The sequence below is a fragment of the Salvia splendens genome, chromosome 21 (assembly GCF_004379255.2).
Source record: "Salvia splendens isolate huo1 chromosome 21, SspV2, whole genome shotgun sequence".
NCBI lineage: Eukaryota > Viridiplantae > Streptophyta > Magnoliopsida > Lamiales > Lamiaceae > Salvia > Salvia splendens.
This window is the reverse complement of record NC_056052.1, coordinates 19594899-19611036: the sequence shown is the minus strand read 5'-3', so window position 1 is coordinate 19611036 and position 16138 is coordinate 19594899.

Below are 16138 nucleotides of genomic sequence, written 5' to 3'. Positions count from 1 at the left end.
CTTTCTATTAATTATTTCAAGATAATTTGTTCTACATTAGCATCACCTTAATAAGGGCTTAACACGATATTTTAAAATTTTTAAAAATTTATAAATACAAAATAAAAAAATAAAAAAAATGGGTAAGGGCTTAAGCCCTACCCTATTACAGTGTAGATCCGCCCCTAGCTCGAGCAGCGCCGCGCCAGCGAGCAGGACACGTGGCGTTGGGCGATTGGGCAACGGCATAGCCGTTGCCTTTAAATGTTTTTTTATTTAAAATCAGTTTTTAATTAAAAAAACCGATAAAAATTAAAAAAAAATCACTTTCCAAAAAAAATATATCCGTTTATTACCGGTTTTTACACCTTTTTAATTTTTTTAAATTTTTTTCCCCAAAAAATACACACTTTCATCTATAAATACCCCCACTTTCATACTAAAAAATTCACATCAAACTACACAATTCTCATCTTCATTCTCTAATATCCATTCTCATCTTCATTCTCTCATATCAATTTTCATCTTCATATTCTCATACCCTACAACATAACAATGTCCGGCCAAGGCGATGACCACCCTCCCTCTCACAGTTGGAACCTCGAATGGTTTTGTAACGCCCCACTTTCTGAACCCTAATTTTTGAACCATGAAATTTTGCATTTAATGCTTTTAATGCCGTGAAGTATGCAAATTAAATGATGAGTGAATTAATTGCTTGATTTCTATGTGACCTAATTTTGTTTTGGAGTTGAGATGTGTGTGGAATAGTCAATCGTGTTGAATTGTGACGTGGCTGTTTGAATAATTGATGCGGGGTGAAATATATTGTGGTGAATTATTTTTTCTAAGGGTGAGTGAGATTAAATAGGATCATCAATAATTACCTTGCCCTTTTTATTTGAAATTTTCGACCACTCCTATTTATTGGAGAGGGATTCTATTTTCATTGGATTTAATTATTTGTTTGGGATAATTATCCAAATTAAATCCAAAGCCAATTATTCTTTATTTTCTTCATGAGGAAAGTCGACCCCCATGCTTGCCCCATGGAGATTTCGAAAATCTCCTAATTGTGGAGAGGAGGAATTATTCATTATACTAATTGATCCCCTATTTATTCCCTCCCATGAATAAATTCAAAATCCTAGCAAATCTTGCCCTATCTTGTTCAATTAAAGATTTGAAATTTATTCCTTGTGGAAGAAGCATAATTCACGCCACTTCCCTATTTTTTTATTGAGAGAATTATTATTTTATTATGCTCCGTAATATTTATTCTACTCCATGAAATACCAAATAAAATCATTGGCAAATTAAATAGCCAAGATTTCAAAATCTCTCCACCAAATTCACGCCAATTCCCACTCCCTCATATCTTCCCCAAATCTTTATTTAATTGCAGGATATTTTATTCCTATCTCTATAAATAAGAGATTAAACCAAACCCTAACCCTAGCCCCCACAATTTCACACGCCTACTCCCTCTCTCACACGCCCATTCTCTCTTCCCCACTCCTCCCACACTTGTTCTTCTACTCTACTCAAGATCCTTTCGATTCGCCGAGAGTTTGTTGAAGAATCAAGAGTTATATTAGTTTCTACCTATTGTTTCGTTCAAGAAAGGTACAATCAAACCTCTATTCTTCATTCCTCTCCATCTAAACATTCTTTTGACTCCCTCATGCATATAGTGAGTGTAGGGATTTCAAATCTAAGGATTTAATCGGTGAGAATTTGTATTTGTATGTGTGTATGCGTTTTGAATGAAATTGTATGAAGATTTAATTAATCATTGGTGAATGATGTATGATTATATGAAAACATGAGTGTGAGGACTCTTTTAAGCATGTATGTGTGTTAAAACCATGAAAAGGTTGTGTTTGAATGAATGGGGATGAAACCCTAATTCGAATTTTTAAGCATTGAAAACTGTGGATTCGGACAGTAGATTCCGACAAGATTTTTACCGACCAAATGAACTCCTTTTTATTCGATTCTTTTTTCTGAGTACACGACCTATCTCATGTTCCATGACCTATCTCATGTTCTTCCAAGCTCTCATCAGAAGTAAATTCTCAAATATCTATGGGTTTTATTTGATACCTCCAAACCCTTTAATTCTCAGAGTGGACGGGTTGAGTCACATGGAACTCAATCATTGCATTGTTATTCTTGTTTCCTTGATTAATTTTGGAGCCTTCCCGACTAAAGACATCCTTAGCAATGTTGCAACAATTTGAAATCTGTTCATATCCAAGTAAGACTGTTGGGTCAAATTTCGAATCCTTGATACTAGATGGTAGGCAAATGCAGTAGTCGACTCGGATATACGCAAGGAATAAGTTTCTTTAGTCAGACATGCTCAAAAATGACACACCACTCCCGGGAGAAAAGGAAGTGGGATGATTCTCGGACTCCATACAACGGAAAACGGTACCAGTCGAGTCAGCATCGATCTCAACACGGAGGAGGACAACATACTTCTAGTCAGAGAGGAGACTACCAATCCAGGGCACCACAGTGCAACGTGTGCTCTAAGTATCACTTCAGAGAATGTCGGCATCAAAACGTTACCAATTGTTACAAATGCGGAGGGAATGGTCACTTCTCTAGGGAGTGTCCGAGCAAAAAGGGAGGATTGGGATCGAGGCAGAACGATCAAGGATCCCGTCAGGAATCAAGGGCACCGCAGAGTGAATCATGGGAAAATCGCGATCAACCTCCGCGACAACAACAACCTTACCGCCCAAGACTCCTTCCTCAGGCTAGAGCATATTCCTTGAGACAGAAACAACCCAAGACTGAACCAGGGAGTCACGAGAAGGGAAACCTGGCAGGTATGGGCAAAATCCTCGACACACCCATTGTTGTATTGTTTGATACGGGCGCATCGCATTCTTTCATATCTGAATTATGTGTGGACACCTTAAGTTTGCCCGCTTACAAATCTGAACATACGATGATGGTGTCCTCACCAGTGGGAGGGACAATAGAAATCCCTCGAACATGCCCGAACGTAGAATTTGTTATGGGAGAACTTAAGTTAGTCGCTCACAACTTACAAGTCATGGCAATGGGGGATTTCGACATAATCCTGGGGATGGATTGGTTAGCTGCGAACTTTGCTACTATTCTTTGCAAGGAGAGGCAATTATCTCTGCAAGCCCCAGGGGAGGTACCCACCATATACTATGGAATCTCGATGAACCGGCGAACATCTATCATCTCCGCGCTTCAAGCTAGTACGATGGTGAGAAAGGGGCGTCCCGCCTATCTTGTCTATCTACAAGGAGAGGAGGTAGGAGAGAGGAATGTGGAAGATGTTGACGTTGTACGAGAATTTCCAGACGTTTTCCCCGAAACTTTGCCTGGGCCACCGCTAGATCGACAACTGGAGTTCACAATCGACCTAGAGCCAGGGTCGGCGCCTGTGTCCAAGGCACCATACCGAATGGCGCCTAAAGAGTTAGAAGAACTCAAGATACAACTTCAGGAGCTTATGGACCTGGGTTTCATTAGGCCCAGTGTCTCACCGTGGGGAGCTCCTGTGCTATTTGTCAAGAAGAAAGATGGGACGATGAGGATGTGTATCGACTATAGAGAGTTAAACAAAATGACCCTCAAAAACAAATATCCACTGCCAAGGATAGAGGACCTATTCGACCAACTCCGAGGAGCCTGCGTGTTTTCAAAGGTGGACTTAAGGTCCGGATATCACCAATTGAGGGTCCGAAGGGAAGACATACCGAAGACCGCGTTCCGCACAAGATATGGTCACTATGAGTTTGTGGTAATGCCGTTCGGATTGACAAATGCACCCGCAGTATTCATGGATCTGATGAACCGAGTATTCCACCCATACTTGGATAAATTTGTCTTAATCTTCATAGATGACGTACTCGTCTACTCGAAGAATGAGAAAGAGCATGAGGAACATCTACGAATCACCTTGGAGACGTTGAGGACCGAGAAGCTATACGCTAAATTCAGCAAGTGTGAGTTTTGGCTGAACGAAGTCAATTTTCTCGGTCACATCGTGTCGGCAGAAGGAATCTGAGTGGATCCCGCCAAGGTTGAGGTGGTACAACAATGGAAGGCACCTTCGACACCAAACGAGATTCAGAGTTTACTGGGTTTGGCAGGACATTACCGAAGGTTTATAGAAGGATTCTCCAAGATAGCGAGGCCAATGACCCAACAACTCAAGAAGGGGGTGGAAGTCAATTGGAACCCGAAGTGTGAGACAAGTTTTCAGCTTTTGAAGAAGAAACTGACCACTGCACCAATCTTAACTGTGCCAGAGCCTGGAATGAGTTACGTGGTCTACACTGACGCTTCGAAGGTGGGACTAGGATACGTGTTGATGCAGAACAACAAAGTGATCGCCCAATCATCACGACAATTTAGACCGCACGAGTTGAACTACCCAACCCACGACTTGGACCTAGTAGCAGCAGTACATGCCCTAAAGAATTGGAGGCACCATCTCTACGGAGTTCGATGTGAAATCTTTACGGACCACAAGAGCCTGGAATATATCTTCGAGCAGAGAGATTTGAACCTGCGGCAACGAAGATGGCTCGAATTAGTAAATGACTAAGTTGCGGCATCAACTACCACCCTAGCAAAGCCAATGTAGTGACAGATGCTTTGAGCCAAAGGAACCATTCGCAACTAGCTGTTTTTCTGACGGAAGAGGAAAGTCTAATACGAGAGTTTAGTAAAATGCATTTGGAAGTGGTAAGGGCACCTAAAACAGTGGAAGGCCGAATTGCCACCTTAGTGGTAAAACCTAATCTAAGAACGAGAATCGTTGCAGCACAACGGATGGATACGAAACTTGAAGAAATTCGAATTGAAGCGAGAACTGGCAAATCTGGAAGTTTTAGTGAGGAGTCCGACAACGCCCTCACTTCGAAAGGGATACTGTGCGTACCAAACGATGTGGAACTCAAGAATGAGATCATGAGTGAAGCTCATGAGACTCCATACACCGCTCACCCAGGAAGCACGGAGATGTATCAAGACTGGGAAAAAAAGTCCTTTTGGTGGAAAGGCATGAAGAGAGACATAGCGGCATTGTGGAGCGCTGCTTAGCCTGCCAGCAAGTGAAGGCTCTACATCAACGACCGTACGGAAAGTTGCAACCACTAGAAATTCCATAGTGGAAATGGGAGCACATCGCCATGGATTTTGTAACGGCATTGCCAAAGACGCAAAATGGGATTAATGCCATATGGGTAACTATAGACCGACTCACTAAGTGTGCGCATTTCATACCGATTCCCGTAACGCATGGATCGAGCAAGCTAGCTCAGATCTACATAAAGGAAATAGTGCGACTGCATGGAGTCCCAGTGACAATCACGTCCGACCGTGGCTCAAAATTCACTTCAAGATTTTGGATGAGTCTGCAACGCGAGCTTGGAACTCGATTGAATTTTAGCACGACGCTTCACCCGCAGGCCGATGGACAATCCGAGAGGGCGATCCAAACTCTAGAGGACATGTTGAGAACCGTGGTGCTCGACCGCTGAGGAAGTTGGGAATCAGTGCTACCGCTGATCGAATTCGCTTACAACAACAGTTTCCAAGCAACGATACCCATGGCGTCGTACGAAGCCTTGTATGGAAGAAAGCGTAGATCGCCGCTCTATTGGGACGAAGTTGGCGAACGAAGAGTACTTGAACCCGATGCAGTTAAAGAAATGATTAAAATTGTTAGACAAATTCGCAAGAAGATCAAAGAAGCTCAGGATAAAAAAAATCGTACGCGGATGTCCCGCGAACCGACTGCAATTTCAAGCCGACGACAAAGTTTCCCTCAAAGTATCCCCATCGAAAAGGATAACGCGTTTTGGTGTCAAGGGAAAGTTGAGACCACGATTTATCGGGCCTTATGAAATTCTAGAAGGAGTAGGACCCGTTGCGTACCGATTGGCGCTACCGCCAAGCCTTGGAAACATGCACAACGTCTTTCACGTGTCGCAATTGCGGAAATATGTGTTCGATCCGAAGCACGTAATTCACTCAGAAGAAGTTGCTTTGAACTCGGACTTGAGCTACGAGGAGAGACCCCAAATGATCCTGGACCGAAAGGTTCATAATTTGAGAAATAAGTCTATTGCTTGCGTAAAAGAACTGTGGAGAAACCACGGGCACGAAGAAGCCACGTGGGAGCTTGAGGACAAGATGATGGATTTGTACCCAGAACTCTTCCCATGAAGGTACCAAATTTCGGGACGAAATTTCTTTTAAGAGTGGTAGGATGTAACGCCCCACTTTCTGAACCCTAATTTTCGAACCAAGAAATTTTGCATGTAATGCTTTTAATGCCGTGAAGTATGCAAATTAAATGATGAGTGAATTAATTGCTTGATTTCTATGTGACCTAATTTTGTTTTGGAGTTGAGATGTGGGTGGAATAGTCAATCGTGTTGAATTGTGACGTGGCTGTTTGAATAATTGATGCGGGGTGAAATATATTGTGGTGAATTATTTTTTCTAAGGGTGAGTGAGATTAAATAGGATCATCAATAATTACCTTGCCCCTTTTATTTGAAATTTTCGACCACTCCTATTTATTGGAGAGGGATTCTATTTTCATTGGATTTAATTATTTGTTTGGGATAATTATCCAAATTAAATCCAAAGCTAATTATTCTTTATTTTCTTCATGAGGAAAGTCGACCCCCATGCTTGCCCCATGGAGATTTCGAAAATCTCCTAATTGTGGAGAGGATGAATTATTCATTATACTAATTGATCCCCTATTTATTCCCTCCCATGAATAAATTTAAATATCCTAGCAAATCTTGCCTTATCGTGTTCAATTAAAGATTTGAAATTTATTCCTTGTGGAAGAAGCATAATTCACGCCACTTCCCTATTTTTTTTATTGAGAGAATTATTATTTTATTATGCTCCGTAATATTTATTCTACTCCGTGAAATACCAAATAAAATCATTGGCTAATTAAATAGCCAAGATTTCAAAATCTCTCCACCAAATTCACGCCAATTCCCACTCCCTCATATCTTCCCCAAATCTTTATTTAATTGTAGAATATTTTATTCCTATCTCTATAAATAAGAGATTAAACCAAACCCTAACCCTAGCCCCCACAATTTCACACGCCTAATCCCTCTCTCACACGCCCATTCTCTCTTCCCCATTCCTCCCACACTTGTTCTTCTACTCTACTCAAGATCCTTTCGATTCGCCAAGAGTTTGTTGAAGAATCAAGAGTTATATTCGTTTCTACCGATTGTTTCGTTCAAGAAAGGTACAATCAAACCTCTATTCTTCATTCCTCTCAATCTAAACATTCTTTTGACTCCCTCATGCATAGGGATTTCAAATCTAAGGATTTAATGGGTGGGAATTTGTATTTGTATGTGTGTATGCGTTTTGAATGAAATTGTATGAAGATTTAATGAATCATTGGTGAATGATGTATGATTATATGAAAATATGACTGTGAGGACTCTTTTAAGCATGTTTGTGTGTTAAAACCATGAAAAAGTTGTGTTTGAATGAATGAGGATGAAACCTTAATTCGAATTTTTAAGCATTGAAAACTGTGGATTCGAATAGTAGATTGCGACACGATTTTGACCAACCAAATGAACTCCTTTTTATTTGATTCTTTTTTCTGAGTAAACTTCATGATATCTTCTGTGTTGTGTGTAATTTTCAACTCATTTGGACAAAATATGAATGTTTGGTGAATTTTTGAAGTTGACTGCACAATTCTGCTGGAAAATGTTTTCTCGACCAGTAGGTTACGTTTTCGATTTGACCGACCTAAAAAGGTTATTTTGACATGAATTTTAACTGAAAGTTATTTGATGAGTCTACTGTATTGTGGTAAAATTTTAGCTCCAACAGAAGTCGGGTGTGTTTTTAATAATTTTTATAAAATGGTTGCGCAGTGCTGCCAAATTTCTATCTTTACAAAAACAACTATGTTGTTATAAGTGATATACATGATATATATATGTGATGACGTGATGTGTTATTCAAAGATGGGGAAAAAGGGAAACGTTAGGGACATGCATAATATTAAGTCGATGTTTGTGACTGATTGATAATATATATTATCTAAAAGTGATAACTCGTGCGCGAAGCGTGATAACAAAGGGAAAGCAGTACTTGAAATCTAAACGGTCGAGGTGGGCTCTCTTTTAAATAAGGACGATGTCCTAAATGCTTTATTGATGAAAATTTCTATGATTATCATGCCGTGATTTGTTTTAACGTGTCTATCTGATGTGGCTTTTGCTACTGTTATATAAATCGAATTCGGGTCCTCGTAGGGCCGCAAACCCTACGTGGATTAGTGTACACCTATGGTAGACTATGTGCTAGCGTACGGACTGGCCGGTCTAGTGGCTTGGTTTGTGGCCACATTCCAAGTCATGTATTGGCAGATATGGTTGACATCTATGGGAAAATGACTGCGCAGTTGCTATTTTGAACAATGGAAAATATTTTGGGTGCCTCCGGCCTTTCTAAAGCTCAAACCCCGATGGTTACTTACGTATGGCATGATAACATATACTCTTATTTAAAATGTTTTCGGCATGAGCCACTGAGTATTTTTATAGTACTTAGCCCTGCATGTGTTTTCCCTATGTGCAGGTTGAGCGGCGACGAGCGGTTGGTGGTGTTGAGCAGAATTAATAATATACTATGTTTGTTTTGAAACTCCGAGTGTCGTTGTGTCTTCACACATGACTTCACTCTTCTCTTGGATGCTTCCGCTGTGATATTTTCTTTACTATTTTTTTTAACTATGAAACTGTTTGTTGGGATGTTTGAAAACTTATTATCTTTTGAATAAATGCTAAACCTTTAGTCTTTTTATTTATTAAACTTAAATTCTTGGTCAGACTTTTATTGAAACCCTAGTCTTCTATGTCTGTTCATTAAGTCATTTTAATCACGATCGCCCGCTTTTATTAACCCTAAAGGGTGGTCGTGACAGGTTTGGTGGACAACCGTTTCCTAATCCGGAAATGGAATATTCGGCCTCTCATCAAACCCAAGATTCGGTCGTTCCGGGTGGCTACCGCCATACCCTATCGACGACCAAGGTGCCTCCCAAGGGCGATACGGGTGGACACTGGAGCCTAGGCCGACGACCCCCTCCCAAACTCCGCCGGCTCCTACTCGTAGCGGTGTCCGGACACCGTACACTCCGGTGGAGATGGATAAATTGTTCAAGGCGTACTTCGAAATCTCCGAAGATGCGGAGGTTGGCACGAATTTTTAATTTTTAGGATTTTAATTATGTCTTTTTAATTTTATTTATAATTTGTATTATTTATTGTGATTTTTTAATGAATTTTAGTATTATGGAAATGTTTTTGTTTAACTGAATTTTAAATTAATTGTGCTCGTCCTTGCGGAAGAGCACAGCTGTGGGTGTTGTGCTCTTGACAGAGAGCAGGCAGAAAAAGTGGGGCCGGGCTCACAACCGTGCCGCTGGCAAGAGTACGGTTGTGGATGCTCTTAAGAATGGGCTGCTTTTAAGTTAACCCGTTCTGTAATATGGCCTTTTCTAAACCGGAAGTGATGTATATATGTCCAAGAACATTTTGTTAGGTCTAAGTCTTTCATCAAATGTGAGTCAAGTTTGTTAGGACTTGGTATTACACCCTATCATAAACCTATGTCTTTTGCATTGCATTTGACTTATGGAATCAAAGAACTTTCATAGTGAAAACTACTCTATGAATAGGAAATAAAAACCAATTATACCATCTTAGATTGAATAACACCCTACAGTCCAATGGACATTCCATCCCGAAATCACTCACATTTCATGCATCGATTGGCATCTCGAAAATCATTAACATTTGATTTTCATTGTTAATGTACTCCCTCCGTCCCCGAATAGGAGTCATGGTTCATAAATGGTAAAGAGGCCACATATTCCACTAACTCATTTCATTTACATATCCTTTAAAACTAATATTGTCCATATTTGACTCGGCGCAGGTTTTAAGAAAAGTGAGAGGAAAAAGTTAGTGGAATGTGAGTTCCACATTTATATATTAGTTTTATAATAGATGTGAGTGTAATGGGTTAGTGGAAAGTGAGTTCCATTTACCAAAAATGGAACACAAAAAAGTGAACAATATTTCACGGACGTACCAAAATGGTAAAAGTGGAAAACATTTTACAGATAGAGAGAGTATATACAAGTGGAACTCATATTCCGCTCTTCCACCCTCTTTTCTTAATAGTATTTCTTAAAACTCGTGCCGAAAAGAAATGAGACTCCTATTTGCGGATTGAGGCAGTAATACATTTTTTTTTTGTTCATGAAATTGTTAACTTGTTGGTCTTAACCAAATATATACTACAAATTATAATTGAAAGATTTCACAAAATAGAATAATCTTTAAAGTTCAACCAAATGTGATCTCAAAATGTCCAGTTGAACACTATAGCCATGAAAAATAATGGGTGAATTGATTTTAAAGCAAGCATTGCTGATTGGGATGAATATATTGGGATGGTGATGTAATGATAATGAAATGCCATTGCTTCCACAGATAAGAATCAAAACATAACGTTAAAAAATAAAAAAATATGTAATTAACTATTAAAGAAAACGAGAATGAGCACTTCACTTTCAACTCCAAAATCATATCCATACCAAATTACCAACCCTAGTTTAATTGCACTCTTATCCTACTGCCAACAGTATTCGTAATATTTAAGTAAAAATAATCACTGATATTGGAATCCGATGTCTCCAGAGTTAATAGTTACTTCGATCCTTTACATATTTATATATGATTACTGATTAGTAAGTTGGTATGGCTCGATTTTTACTTTGATTAGTGATATGCCTTTAAAATATTTACAAAAATTAAGCCCTTTAAAAAAGTTGTAACAATTTTCTAGTACGAAGTATAAAATTTATTGATCAAAAATATGAATAGGATCGATGATCAGACACATCATATCATAAGAATGCCGATTAATAATTTTTGAGTTGTTGAATGACTTAATATAGTTAAACACATTAAGATAGATTTTAAAGCTTGTTTTAAAATTTAAAATATTTTCTTAATATATTTAAATTATCTAATTCTTTTTTCTATTATTTATTATATTCATAAAAATATCATAGTGGAAACAAGACGTCTTCGGTTAGTGATAAACGATGAAGTGGTGAAAAAGAAAGTAACGCATAAACATTTATTTTTGAATCTAAGAGCATCCGCAGCGGTGGCGAAAGACGTCACCGCCGTCCGCGCCGTTGGCAAGGCGCAGGACCGCCGCCGCTGCAGCCGCGCCGCTGGCACGGCGCTGCTCGATGTATCGAGCACGTCCGTGCCAGCGGACGCACACGTGGCGCGCTCCCATTCGTCAACGGCATAGCCGTTGTGTTTAAACTTTTTTTTATTTTTTTTTTAAAAATCGGTATTTAATTATAAATAATGCTAAAAAATAAAAAAAAATATTTTCCAAATCCCAAAAATATGGCCGTTTTTTCCCGTTTTTCTGAATTTTTTTGATTTTTTTTTATTTTTTTTTCCCCAAAATCATCTATAAATACACACATTCATCATCCATTTATCACATCAAATCATCTCTCATTCATCTCTCATTCATAATTCTCATACAAACTATCAACACATTCACAAAGGCGGCGGCCCAACGCTTATCCTTGAGGCGGTCGCCGACTACCGCCTATGGATTTGGCATGCATATTTCGGCGTTGCTGGATCCAACAACGACTTGAATGTGCTATATTCGTCACCACTCTTCAATGATGTGATGAATGGTGTAGCACCGGCGATCGACTTCACCATCAACGGAAATATATACCGCATGGGTTACTATACCGCATACGACGGTTGGCCAGAGGATCGAGACAAGACACACAATGCGCGATACTCAAATCCACAATCAACTACAAGAAGACCTAATCAACCACATGTGGGCGAAATTCGGCAACGAGTAGTGTCATTTTTAATTTTTAGGATTTTAATTATGTAATTTTTAATTTTTAGGATTTTAATTATGTAATTTTTAATTTTTAGGATTTTAATTATGCAATGTTTAATTTTATTTGTCATTTGTAATATTTATTGTGGGTTTTAAATGAATTTTAATATTATGGAAATGTTTTTGTGTAATTGAATTTTATATTAATTGTGCTCGTCCTTGCGGAAGAGCACAGTTGTGGGTGTTGTGCTCTTGCCAGAGAGCAGGCATGAATAGTACCGCCCGGGCCCACAACCGTGCCGCTGGCAAGAGCACGGTTGTGGATGCTCTAAATGCATTAATCTTGATTTTTATTTTTCTCCCTCAAACAATTCCGATCAAATTAAAGATGATGTGGAATACACTTGAGGGCAGTTTGGTAAAAAAGATAAATAACATAACATGATGAGAACATATGTTAAGATCATTTTTAGTCATTAGATGTATTATCTACTATACCTACATGGCGAAAGGTGGTATATAATTAACATGACATTTCATTAGCCTACAAATACACAAATTTTCAGCATTTTCTTATTTTTCCTTCAACATTTTTTTTCGAATTTAATACATAAACTATGAGATTTCTGATTTTTTTCCCGGTGAATAATTTCAATCAAATAAAATTATTTTCTGAATTACTCTAATCTAATTCTTTTCTAAGTTGTAATGTTTAACTTTTAGACAATAATTTTAATTAAAATTGAAGTTATATAGAACTATATCAAAAGTCTTGGAGAATTAACAAATTTTAAGAGATTACGAATTGAGATATTTATAATATTTGTCTATCAAATTGCATTTAATTGTGATGATAATTATTTTCATTTTTATATACCAATAATTATTATTGCTTTTTTTTGCAATTTAACATGATTATGTAAGAACTCGGAGACAAATTTTATTTTGATTATATATTTTTTTATTTAAATAATTAATTGTGTGGTTTAAAATTTTTCTTGAATTGTTGATCTAAAAAAAACCATTCTCTCTAAATTTCAAAAAATATAAATTAATAATCATACATAAATTTCAAACAAAGTCTTGGATATTGAATGATTTTATAAAAAAATCTATCGCTATGAGAAAAATCAGAAAATTTTAAAAGTTTGAGAAAAATTCTAGAATAAGAAAAATTAAAGATAATCTCAAAAGTTCATGCATAAAGACAAATGATCTTTTTCTATTCAAACGACTTCGTTTTAATACTTCACATATATTATCAACCTGGCACTTCTGCTGAACACATCAACTTCAATTTAGAAAAAAATAATTTTAAGAAAAATTAGAAAAAAAACTCAAAACTCATGTGTTTACATGATTATCGTTGAACTATATAGATATTTGTTTACCAGGATTATCGTTGAACTATCACACAAGCTGGAACAGTAGACAATAGTTGCACTGGCTAGGGATGTCAATCACACCGGCTATATTAGTTTTTTGGTCAATTTTACACAGGTTACGGGCTTATCTGATAAAAACTAATTGAGTTAGAATTTTATTAAATTATACTATCTTTAAGTCTAACCTTCTAAATTTAGTATGTTATTCGCACCATCGATCAATTTAGAAACAAACCATCTAAATAGTAGTACCATGTTATAGGGTAGTGATAAAATGCAAACTCATATGTTGTACAAACTCAAAACTTTTCAACACAACGTCAACACAATGTCAACACAGTGTAAAATTTCAAGATTTTAATGTCAACACAATTTCAATACAATGTCAACATAATACCAACACAATGTCAACACGGTGTCAACCGTTGACACTGTGTTGATTAACAGGTCCGCGTGCAATAACTATTGATAGAAATCTATGTGTTCCATCCTAAAACCAATTGGTGATAGGAGGAGGGGCCCATGAGACTTATATACTAGTTTCAGTTTTCTCTTGGCACCGATGTGGGACAGTTATATGTTATATTTTTTAGTTTCAATTGCCAACACCCTCCTAGTTTCAGTTTTCTCTTGGTACCGATGTGAGACAGTTATATGTTATATTTTTTAGTTTCAATTGTCAACACCCTCCCTCAAACCCTTCAAGGTGAACCTTGGAGGGGTTGAACTTTAGTTTTCTCTTGGCACCGATGTGGGACAATTATATGTTATATTTTTTAGTTTCAATTGCCAACACCCTCCCTCAAACCCTTCAAGGTGAACCTTGGAGGGGTTGGACTTTTTTTTTCTAATCGATTGGACAATCAGTCAAATTTTTTTCGATCGGTTGGGACCACTTGGCCCAAATTTTCAGCCCAGTTATACTGCTGGGTCAGTCATTTTTTTCGGTTTAAGCCCAGATATACTGCTGGGTCAGTTAAATATGACACACAGTCGGCGACCCGCTCTAATACCATGATAGAAATCCATGGGTTCCATCCTAAAACCAATTGGTGATAGGAGGAGGGGCCAATGAGACTTATATACTAGTTTCAGTTTTCTCTTGGCACTGATGTGGGACAGTTATATGTTATATTTTTTAGTTTCAATTGCTAACAACTATCCATGTATTTTTTACCACTTTTTTCTCGGTTTTTCAAATGTGGAGTCTGAGTTTAATTTGGAGCAATTCCTCCATGTAATATAATATAGATTGCTGAATTAAACGCCAATGTTGTGCGCAAATATAGTAAAATATTTTCATAAAATGATTGCACCACGCCAAACTCCACATAACCAAACGGACCATATTATGTAAGGTGTTACACCAAAAAAGTGAATTATTAGGGTCTTAACAATGGAAACTTCACGTCATATAACAGTGTGATAAATAAATACTTGGATAAGTTTGAATTTTGTGGCCAACCATAATTTATACTAGAGACTTTTGATATTCCGCAGCAGTAATCATTATTTTAGGAATTGCACAACTCTGAAATCATTAAATTCTTGCTAAAAAGGTGGTGGTTTGTGGCGTTCTCAATAATACTATAGTAATCCACTTGGAATAAACATTCTTCATTTATTGAACCATTGTTTATTTAAACTTATGTGTGGAACTTGGGTTCTCTACTCTACACTATCTTTTGAACTCATTGATTAATTTTATAGAAAAGTGGGAAGAATTTGAAGACATCCATTTATTCAGTATAGAAGGTAATTAATCTAAAAACAATAGTACTATAGAAGGTATATGAAGCATGATATGTGTCTAATTCTTTTCCAATAAAACAAATGTTTCAACATCAGCATGAATTAAATATCTTACATGTTTAACAGAAAGTAAGAATAATTCCAAACCAAATCCTCAAAACTTTCAGAGTAGACAATGCACCTATGGCTACTGGCTGGCTTGAGATAAACTGAGCCCACCTAGATTCCATTATTTTTGACATAGCCGAAACAGACACCAAAATTCGTAACGATTTCCGTCGGGAACAAATATAAGTAATGTACATAGGTGTGGTGTTATTTTTCTCTTTTTTTATTTCAATTTTTTATTTTGTGGGTGAGAAAACACAGTAAATAAGAGATGACTTCTACCTAATTCTTGTACCATGGATTCGACTGGAGAAACAGAGATGTTCGGTGAATACATTTTTCTATCAAATCCAATTATCCAAATGCAATCAAGGTTTCCAACTGTTACAAAAATGATTTGCATGTAGAGGTTATAATAAGCATTTTTTGAATTATATATAAGGCTAATAGTTTATAGTACTTTATACCCTCAATTTTGGTATTTTTAATTTATGACCACAATGTTAATTTACTTTTTAAATATATTAAAATTTCTGTATTATTGTATTTATCATCTTCAATATTTTGGCATCACATATCTAATTACCCGCCGCTAAAACATATTTATCGAATTAAATTGAAAGAACGAAAAGGAATAGTGAGAATCATGTTCTATGGGTCAAAATTTTGATGTAGAACTAAATTAAACAAATTTGAGAAACTCAATTAAAATTAAGATCATGAATAATTTTCCAAGTTAATGTTATAAATTAGTACTATATTATCATATATATAGAGGTTAATTTCGGCTTTCATGCTATACGCACTTTCTCCGAAATCCAAATTAATAGAATAATTGAAATTTTTTCAAAATTATGATAGTGACAATTTTTAAAAATTGCAGGATTAATTAGAAACTATCCTATATGATTTAATCAACGTCAGCCTGTTAGAGCCCAAAC